Genomic DNA, 10,857 nt, shown 5'->3' with positions numbered 1-10,857 from the left:
GACAGAAGCTGGACTCTCAAGGCAAAATTCAATTAAACCAAATAAAATACACATATATATAAAAAAAATCTAAACAATGAGTTCATAAACTCCCCGAGCTCCAGAGGCACAAATCAGAAAGATAAACAGGCTAGAGATTGGAGCAGTAAGCAGTCTTGTGTCGCAGGCTTGAGACACAGATGATCTGACGAAGGCCAAAGGGAAGACTACAACCATATATACACAGAAAGTAAAGAATGTAGAGTGGAAACACTTGGGGAACAAAACACAGCTGAACCAGATCAGAAAATGAAACACGGGGAAGTAACACTGAAAACAATGCACAAGAGACGACAACTGAAAATATAACATGAAGTGAAATGACAGAGACCTAACACAAAGACACATATTTGGCAAGATACGAGAGATTTGCTGGGACACCCACTCCTGAGAAGATTGTGGTATTTTGTTCACACACACCTGAATGCCCCAGACCACCAGTTTTTATACAGGTGCTCACAGGTATGATCCAAATGTTCTATCATAACATAAACTGTGACAAAAAGTGGTTAAACCAGCAGGAGTGTAACATACACTTTTTATGCAAACAACTGGTACAATAAAATCAGAACAGACAACATCAAAACATCCCAATCCTGCATACACAGTGTACACAGTCGTCAGTTCTCGTAGAGGAGTTTCTTTGCCATGTTGAGCCATTAAGGTCCTGGGCATTTTATCAATGTGAAAATCTACAGTAGAGGCTTTTTCCCTCTACCTGAAAAATGTTACAGGCCAAGTCTCTTTCTTCGTTCCATACTGAATGTATAACACAGTCCCTAATTTGCTGCCAGAGATCTGTGGCATACTTGAGTGTTCCCCCTCCCTCATGCACTCACTCCTTCAGGGAGGACTTCTGAAGCTTACAGTAATAAGGCGACAAGTATGCCTTCGTGTGTTGAACTACATCAAGCCCACTAATCCTTATAGAGTGATACCGCCCACTGATTTAGATTGCCATTATGTGTTTTATAAACGTTCCACTCTGAGGTTTTATATTCAAAAAATCTGGGGAGGTGGAGGTGGAATAGACAATGTAAATGGTCCTTTCATTACCATTCATCCCTCCGCATGCCAGAGTTTAACCAGGGCAACATAGATGTGCTCACTCAATGGCTCTGTTCCACCTGAGATGAAAGGCTATTTACATCCAGCGATGATGATGATGATGATGATGATGATGGTGATGGTGATGGCGATGGCTGTGGGAGCTGGCATCGTTTCCAAGCGACCGGGTTTCCCAGCTCGCTGTCATTTGCCAGGCTCTAAGAAGCATACTGCTAGAGCTTTGCGGAAACTGTGGCCAACACACCTAATTGACCAGAAGCACTGTGCCTTTAAGTGAAAAGACAAGTAGAACACCTGAAGAAATGAATCTCCTCCTCCTCTGTAGATGTATGTGACCGCACAGAGCAATCCCAGGTCGCCGCTTTATAACTGTGAAGCCCTATAATTGTCTAATTTGAGATACAGTGTAGCTTGATCTGTAAATGTGAAAACCTTGGGAAAGTGGACCACAAGAATAACTGTAAAGCCAGAAGGAAAGTTTTTTATTTCATGCAGCCCTGATAAGTTGATTGCTGATAAGTGTTATTCATTACAGTGAGCAAGCCAATTAAAAAGACAGTTTTATCTAATTTGATAGTTAGACATAATTTGAAAGAATTTAGACTGAAAACTCTCAGTTAATAGTGTGGTTTAATTTAATTTTACACTTTCTTTCCAGAGTATTGGATTAAAAGGATTGAAACTTTGTCTTCCAATTGCACAACTCCATTGGGCTATTTAATTAGCCATTTTGCTGCTCAGACATGTGCATAAAGCAAAACCCCATACTCCATATCCCAGAAAATAAATGAATAATTAAAATAAATGTATACTTAAAGGCAATTAAAGCAGTAACTGCTTTAGCAGCTACATTAGTACCACTTGTCCCAGAAAGTGTCTGTGAGGAGAGTAAAAGCGCACACGCTAGTACTGCCTTGTGGTCTTCTGGGTGGAAAATGGCTCCACAGCAAACTTGAGGTAAGAAAATGGAACAACTGAAACAGGTTCCTCTATTTTTCATGAATAAGGTCACTTATCAGTGAATGTAATGTCACCAAGTTCTCTTCATCAATTCAATAACAGTGTGAAAGTGGAAAAAAAATAGTTGGGTCATTTCTTTGTAATACACCCCTGGGCTTTTTATTATGACTTCATTTCCCGTTGTAATATTGGGACGTCTCTATAATTGTAAAAGTGTAATAGACTCTAATATAATTTCATTTTGAACCCTGAATGGTCTATGCCATCTCTGCTCAATTTGAGTAGAATAATGATTTTTAATGTCCACACATGGCTTCCTGTGACCTTATTCAATCTCTGGGCTGATCAGGAAATATATTGATTCAATTACAGTGCTGATGACAGGCGAACAGAGGAGAGGAGGGAAAAAAGGTCAGCATATATTTGAAAATGTAAATCTTAACAATGTCTTTTAGGTTTGCCGGAGAAAAAAAAAGCCATTATCAAATGCCATTTGGCTCCAGTGGCATGTAGCCTTCTGCCTTTTTCTCCCACACCGATGGGAATAGTTAGAATATTTAGGATATCCATAGTGGATTTTTTCGTTGTCAGCATGTGAGTTATATTCAGAGCATGTGCCTCTATTTTGCTGTTTGCTGTGATTGTAGTGGAATATAATGGTTCGCATTACTTCTTGAGCATTACATGTCCACAACTGGCCTTCCTAATGACCTTGAGGTAATGACTTTACAGTGCTTTTGTATATACCGCACAGCTCTTTTGCTGCATAAGCTTCTCTATAAGTAAGTTAGCTTAGGCTGTCTGCACTCAAACACTGAACAAAACCCTCAAATTCATGCCTTTTCAAATTACATGCACACCACACCAGGCTCTGCTAATTATTTGTTTGGTCATTAAAAACTCATTAAATTTAAACTGTTCATTTGCATACCGCTGTGTGTTGCATCATAAATTATTAATTGTAGATAAATAAATGAATTCAATTAGAAAAGTAAGTAATGTAACATATGCGCCGGCAGAGATCTCGTGTTCGTCTTTCTTTTGACATTGAGGGTTTTTGTTTTTTTCTCTCTGGCTTCAGATAAACAAAGTGCCGCGGCTCCTTTTTCAATTGTCCGCATCAAAAGCTCGTCATAAAACAAATGAAAAAAGTTATTGTTGAAAGGGAATGACTGAACAAAATGTGAACTCCAGAAAGAAGATTTGAGGCAGTGCTGACGATTGCAGATCACAGCTGCTTTGCCGAGATGAACATGCTAGTAAATTCTTTCAGCAGACAAAAGTGGAAAATATTTTTCTTTTTTTTTTAATGTTTTCTCCGATTAACTCCCCCCTCCTCCTCTGTTGTAACTCTTTGGCTTTGATGAATATGAATAAATTGAGTTTTTCTCTTGCTGACAAATATTTAAGCAAACCAGCCAAAGAAAGGCAATTTTCTTTAACCCAACTCATTACTTCACATCTGTATGTGTTTTGTGGTTGGATCATCTTGTCTCAGGGCTCAAACAATATCCCATCTCATTCCAAACAATTACTCCGCAACCCAACTCTCGTGCTTTTACTTTGTGTGTGCGTGTGTGTTTTATAACTGCTGCTGTTGCTGTTTGTGCTGTTTCACTTACTTTATATGCCCACTATTTTCCAGTTCCAGGGATTGGTAAATGTTCACCCTTTTTCAAATCACTTCATTAATTAAATGGGATTGGGAAAGGTTCTGAGCTAATGGATTAGACTGGGGCTGGCTGGTTCAGGCCTTTTACCAGAGGTCACATTTCATTTGCTGCCTATGTCAAGCGACCAGCAGCAGGGCCTCAGAGGCAATCTAATCAATGTCTGCGTGCCATAGCCCTTGAATGAATCCATTAAAGTTATGTGGATGCATCCTGCACAGAGGAAAAAAAAAACGTCTCCAGATACCTCTGATAGAAATTAGCCATGAATTAGAAGAGAGGCTGGGCTCATTCTGGATTCCAGCCAAAGCAGAATTAATAGGCCATCAGAGCCTCTTGTGTGTTAAATCCCATTTGTTCGCCCGTGGTTTATGAAAGTGCCTTCTGCATTGCTCCTGGTTTGGTGTGAGACCCCCGAACACCCACCACAAAACTTCGCTCATTAAATAAATTTCTGGGAGGAGACGAAGCAGGGAGGGCTGCAGATCAGGGACAGAGCTGCAATCTAGGCCTGTCTTGTTGGAGATGATCATTCTGAGGGGCCCGGCTGAGTCGGGGTTGTGATTGCATTTGGGGTTTGAATGGTTTTAGTCTGCAGCCAGGAATGGAGCTAAGAGGACTTTAGCTGGACACTGGGGGAACAGCAGCCGCGTGGGCTTCTTCGGCACCAACTTTATCTAAGCAGTGTCCACTAATCCCGCAAATTGATCCTCAGTGTTTCTCTGTTTAAGCAGAGGAACAGCTCTGACCAAATCTCTTTGGAAAAGAACGTCTGAAATGCCTAAACCTATCAGAGGGAGAGGTTTCACCACTTCGTGGCACACCATCATTATTTTCTGTATGCCTGAAAACATACTGCATCATATGAGATAATTACTGGACATATTTTACTTAAAGAGTAACAGCTTTTGGCATGTCTGACTCACAAGTCAGAGTGTGCAGATTGTTGCTTATAATGCACTTGCGCATTGTTATCTTCATCCCTGCATGCTTGTTTGTCTGTGCAAGTGTACACACTTCATTTTAATTTCTATAAAAAAATTCAGTTGGACCAAATAACCAACATTATTACAATTCTAACTCAGTCAGACAACTACCATTTCAATCTGTCCATCTTATCCATTTCAGGGCCGCGGGAGCCTATCCCAGCTGTCATGGGGCAAGAGGCAGGGTACATCCTGGACTATACGCCAGAATGTTGCAGAGCTAACACAGAGAGACAGACAACCATTCACACTCACACTTACACGTCCTTCTTGCTGTGAGGCAACAGCACAAAACAGAAAATAGAGTTTAGTTTAGCTCTAAGATCCTCCAAATATTGTTACAGGCACAAAATGGGGTGTGATGAGCATTTTTTTAGCAAATAGCTACCTGCTTTGAAACAATTGCTGACTAATACCAACCAACCACAGTCCAATCAGCTCTCCACACGCTGAAATGGTGTGCATGACCTAATCGTAACATGAAAATTATGCACGTACACGGCTGTGTGGGACCACAACATATGAATTCAGGATACTTAGATAAAGACAAACAATAAGAGAAGACAGAGTTGTGCAGTGTAAATGTCAGTGTTCATTTTTCAGCATGACAATGGTCTCAAAAACTTTGTTAATATGGTACAAAGCATACTTGGATAGAAGAACACACAATGGAACACAATCAGTCTTAGACTGGCCTTCTCAGAGCCTGGACCTCAACATTATTGAAGCAGTGTGGCATCATCTTAACAGAGAACAAAAGACAGTCAACATCCAAAGAAGAGCTCTGAATGTCCTTCAAGAAGTCTGGACTATTCCTGAAAACTACTTACACAAATTACAAGAAAGTTTGCCTAAAAGAGTTCAGGCTGTGCTGAAGGATGCAGGTGGTGATACAGAATATTAACTTTCAAATTTGTTAGACTTGTTGAAACTCAGTTTTTCCCTTTTACACTGTATTTGCATTTGTATCTTTGCATGTTTCAATAAATCAGTGCATATCTTTGCCATTTTCTTTACAAAATATAAATAAAGGAGAGAAGGCTCGTAAATTTTGCACAATACTGCAGCTTCCAGGTGAAAAGTGAAGCCAGTTACAGAAGAAACGAGAAGTGCCTCACTGACTAACTACATTAGCTGCATTTAACAGTAGCTACATGTTACATTTGGAGGGTGTCCTCACTCTATACCCAAAGTGTTCATGTGTGATTGCAAATCTCGCCACGAGCACAGATCTCTTAATGCCCCAGCCATTATACTACAGCTAACTTACTGTATAGTCACACATATTGACATATTAAATATTCAAATCAACCTGGTCCCATGATGCCTGTATTTCAAAATATTCAGTTTGTGTTACTCAAAAAAGCAAATAAATACAAATTCTTTTTTTTTTTTCATTTTCAGGTTCGCGTGTTAGCTTAATTAGCTAGTTAGCAACAAATAACACTTGCTGGTTACAGATGTCAGATTCACTATCTGAAGCCTATTTTTGTCTGCTGAATAATTACTTAGAATAATAAGTGATAAATCATTTTAAAAACTGTAAACTGCATGTGTGCCATACGAGAATGGAAAGTTAATGAGTGCAGAGCCTCGCAGACAGTCGAGTGGGCAGGATGTTTTCAGTGGCAAGTTAATTACGAGTCTTGTGATGTAGCGTCACAGACGGCAGATGTAGTGATCTGCTGGTAAAAAGCAGGTAATACTAACACGGTTATTGAATGTCATGATGTCACAAAAAAAAGTTGCAAACTTGGAGGTTTTTAAACTGAAAGTTTGGAGTCAAAAATGAAAATAAATAAATAAATGTAGTTCCACGTTCATCTGAGCCACTGTATGCAACAAAAGGCACACATACTCACCTTGACAACACGGCAATAATCGCCAAATGAACTGTTCCCAAACAAATCAAGCATTCAACCAATATAACATGGAGATGTGCAACTCAGAGGGGACGACTCAAACTGCTGCTGCACAGAGGAGTTTGCATACTGAAGCCACAGGAGAGCCATTACAGCTCAACCGTTCTCTTCACTGCACTGATAAACAACAATTCCCAGAGTCCCCTAGTCCTCCATTGTCCGAATTTACATGAGGTTTGGGGGCTTCGGCACATGCGGGTGATAGAGGTCAGAGCAAGTGTGTATCCACAAACACACGCAACACAAGGTGAACGAAAACTTCCCCTAAAACGGCACTGGATTCAGAAACTTTTAAATTGCTTGGATGCAGAATTACACCTGAATGTACACATATACTGTACTGATACCTATGAATGCGTGCATGAAGCATGCACATGGTGCGTTCATGTACACATGCACACGCATGCCAGTGCAGTTATTTTCATGCTGTTGTAGACACACTATATGCAAATGAGATCTAAAATGGCTCTCATGCTTGCCCTCTTCCTCCGGTGCCAGAGTCACGCATCATTGTCAGCAGCCAGCAAAACAAGATGAAATAAAATTCTAAGCCGTCCTGGCAGTCAAGGACACCATTCCCTCACCGTAATAGCCTGTATCGCCTAGCCACTCCATGTGTAGCTTTTCTTCATTGCTCTGGGCTTTTATTCCTGGCAATAAGCTCTTTATCACTCCTCAACACAATTCATTTAAAACCACCGTCAAGAAGCAATCAAACCTTAAGTAAGAGGATTCAAAGTCAGTGTGTTATTGTTAAGCAAAGTAGCATTACTTCATTTACATAACGCACCCAGACAGAGATGCCAAATAGGTAATAATAAAGAACAGCATGAAGGAAAATAAACAGTTAATATTTGTTCTCGATGATGGGGCCCCAAATTTAAATTCAACACTTCATGCGTCCGTGTTGTTTCCTCTTCTCTTCTTTCTCCGGATTGCCTCGGTCCCTGCCTGTGGAATGGCATTATGTTTAGGTTAGTTGTCTTTCTGCCTTGGACACCTATGATTTAGCAATTCTTGACATATCCATTACGCCACACAGATTGGCTGTTGTCCGTTCCCTGTGTCTCGGAAACCTATAGAAATGACATCTACCCTTCCATTTTTTTCTCAAATGTCCTCGATTCACAGGTGGTGCATTTAGAAAGAAGTGGATTCTAATTTCAGGAGTGTTCTCTTACTATTAACTATAGCTACAGGAGGAACATCAATCTTGACAAGGTCTTTTTGAGCCATGTCTAAAAATGCAATGCCATTTTGTGTTTTTCACCTGCTCGCCACAGTCTGACCGTAGAGGGGCATTTCGATTGCCGGTTTTAAGATTAACTATCTGCTTTATTTTTCTCTCTATAACAGTGTTTGGGAAATGGTTCACATGTCATCACTGTATATCTTTTGTATGTTGATTGCTTAGGTAGAACAACCCATCTCATCTCTCCCAGAGCAGAAAGTCAGTCAATTTTATAACAGGTGCAATCAGTGTCATCATCAGCACCATCATCTTCTTCATCCCTGCAGTGTTTACTTTACTGTGAGCTTCATCTTCCACCTCCAGCACCTCTCTCATTGATGTTTGCTCGTGGATTGATCTTCATCCTCACATATTTGCAGTTCTGTTGAATCCTAATTTTTAAATTCATGACTTTCTACAATAATTGATCAGGTGAAAGAGGAAGTTCATCAAGCAGCAATTGCATCAACCTGTGAAAACAGAAAACACACACAGCTTAAAGTGTCCTTACTGATAATGCTATAATTTTCCAATTTCTGCCCTTTTTTTATCTCCATGTACCGTACTGTGCAAAAGTCTTGAGCCACCCTTAATTTATGTTTTGCAAAGAAAATGGGAAAGAGGTGCTAAAATGCAGAAATTTCCTTTAAAGTAATCTTCAGGGATATTTCTCCAGGCTTCTTGAAGGGCATTCAAAGCTCTTCTTTGGATGTTGGCTGACTTTCCTTCTGTTCTCTGTCAAGATGATCCCACACTGCTTGAGCCCCAGGATCTGGGGAGGCCAATCCAAGAATGATAGTGATCCCTTGTATGTTTTTCTGTCCAGCTATGCTTTTACTGCACAGACAGTTTATTTGGGATCTTTGTTATGCTGAAAAATGAACAGTGTTTGCCCAACAAACACTTTCCAGATGGTACTGCATGGTGGAAGCAAATCTGACGGTACTTTTCTGAGTCTATAGTTCTATCAGTTTTGACAGGATCTCCAACACCACGGCTGAAATGCAGCCCTAGACCATGACAGAGCCTCCACCATGTTTTACAGATAGCTGTAGACACTCACTGTCGTATCTCTCTCCTGACCTTCTCAGTGCATACTGAGGACAATTTCACATTTGGATTCATCACTCTATGTGAGTAGTTGCCACTGATTTTCACCCTAGTCCTCGTGTAACTGCATACCTCAGCCTGTTCTTTCGATTTCCCTTACTTAAGAATATCTTCTTGATAGCAACTAAGACCATTTCTGATGAGACTTCAGTGAACAGTAGATGGATCTGTTGGAGGACCAGATGTATCTCTCAGATCCTGTTTTAGGCCTTTGCTGGATTTTTTTCCTATTTCTTAAGGAAATGACTTCGATAGTACTCCACTTGGCCAGTTTCCTTAAATGTTTTAATGACACACTGGACACAATGCCAAGATATGCCAAGTTTTGTGGTAATGGATGTTTGGGGTTGCTGGTTGGTGTATATCTGCCAAACTGTGTTATCATTGGCATTTTTGTAGCTTCAACTAAATAAATTGGAATAAATAAGTGTTTTTGAAACAGGTTGCCCAAATACTTTGTAAATACTTTGTCATCCCTTGAGTTGCTTGAATGATTCATAGTTCAGTCTAAAGTGGAACAAACAAAAGAATATGTTCAGGTAAAAATGTCCACGTACAAGGAGTGAAAATGAGTTAAAAAAAAAAAAAAAACAGCCAATTTCCAAAGAAAATTTTCAAAAGAGCCTCAGAAAGTCTGAAGAACTATTTCTTAAGATGGTTTCAAAAAGTTATAAGAAGGTCTGGCTCCTTTGAAGCAAAATCTAAAGAGATATATAAAGGGGGTGGCTCAAGACTTTTACACAGTACTGTGTTAAATGATCCTTTTCCATAAATTTGTCTTCTTGAACGATGACCTTGAGCTTGAAACTTCCACTTCACTGTATTTGTTTCATTTCATTGGATATAATAAGACGGTCCTTCACAAACGCAGAGGTATTTAGAATTAAGTCACAACTTGTGAAGCTGTTTTGATTGAAGTTATTATCCACCTAATAAATTGTGGTGTTTGTTAATCATAGTTATATGTGTGATGGTTTAATTCCATGTCCACTGTCCCCTTGTTCTACTGCTTTCCATTTAATATGGCAACTTCATCACCAGGGAGATTAAAGCTAATGCCTAAAGGAGCACAGCCCAAAATTGAAAAGAATTAACTCTAATTAGCACACTGACAAATGGCTAATACGGTGGCAATTGTTATATTTTTATTATATAACCTGTAATCGTACCCTTGAGAACCTCATTTTAAGTTATGCTGAAATGAGGTTGAGGGTCATTTTAATAAAAAAAAATTCATTTTAATTTAGTAAAATTAAAAACGCAGGGTTAAAAAGAAGCATTTCTTCTGTCACAGCTCTACTCTTGCCAGGGTCTTCACCCTTCATGTTGCATCCTTTAGCAAGTGCGGCACAGCACCTAACGATAGGTAAGCCCACCACATCAAGCTCAGCATCATTACACCGACACCACAACCCCAGCAGGCAGTACAGCACATAAAAGACCCTGCAAACGGTCCCGTCAGCCTGTAAACTCAGCTAATTAACAGTAGCTTCATGCTTTTTGTACGTTGCCAGCTCTGCGTGCTTCTTCAAGGCCACAGGATGTAAGCCATGCAACAATCTGCAAGCCAATTGTCACACACCGAAAAAGTGAGACGGGTAGTAGTGAGCAGGGATTTACTGGCTGTGATAGTTATTGAATGGAGTATTTTTTTTTTTCGCCTTTGTCACCTGCAGCTTGCCGTTGTCGCTGCCCTCGCCAGCGTCTTTCCTCACACAGACAGTAATGAAAATAATAATAATGATAAGAATAGCATCACTTCAATCTCACTTTCAGTGATTACATTGTTCCTCCCGTTTCCGTTTCTGCTTAAATTATATTTAACTTCATCTGCTGTGGTCCGCAAACAGGATTACTGGTACTTATCTGAA

This window comes from Maylandia zebra, linkage group LG1 (genome assembly GCF_041146795.1).
Source record: "Maylandia zebra isolate NMK-2024a linkage group LG1, Mzebra_GT3a, whole genome shotgun sequence".
Lineage (NCBI taxonomy): Eukaryota > Metazoa > Chordata > Actinopteri > Cichliformes > Cichlidae > Maylandia > Maylandia zebra.
This window is presented reverse-complemented; position numbering follows the sequence as displayed.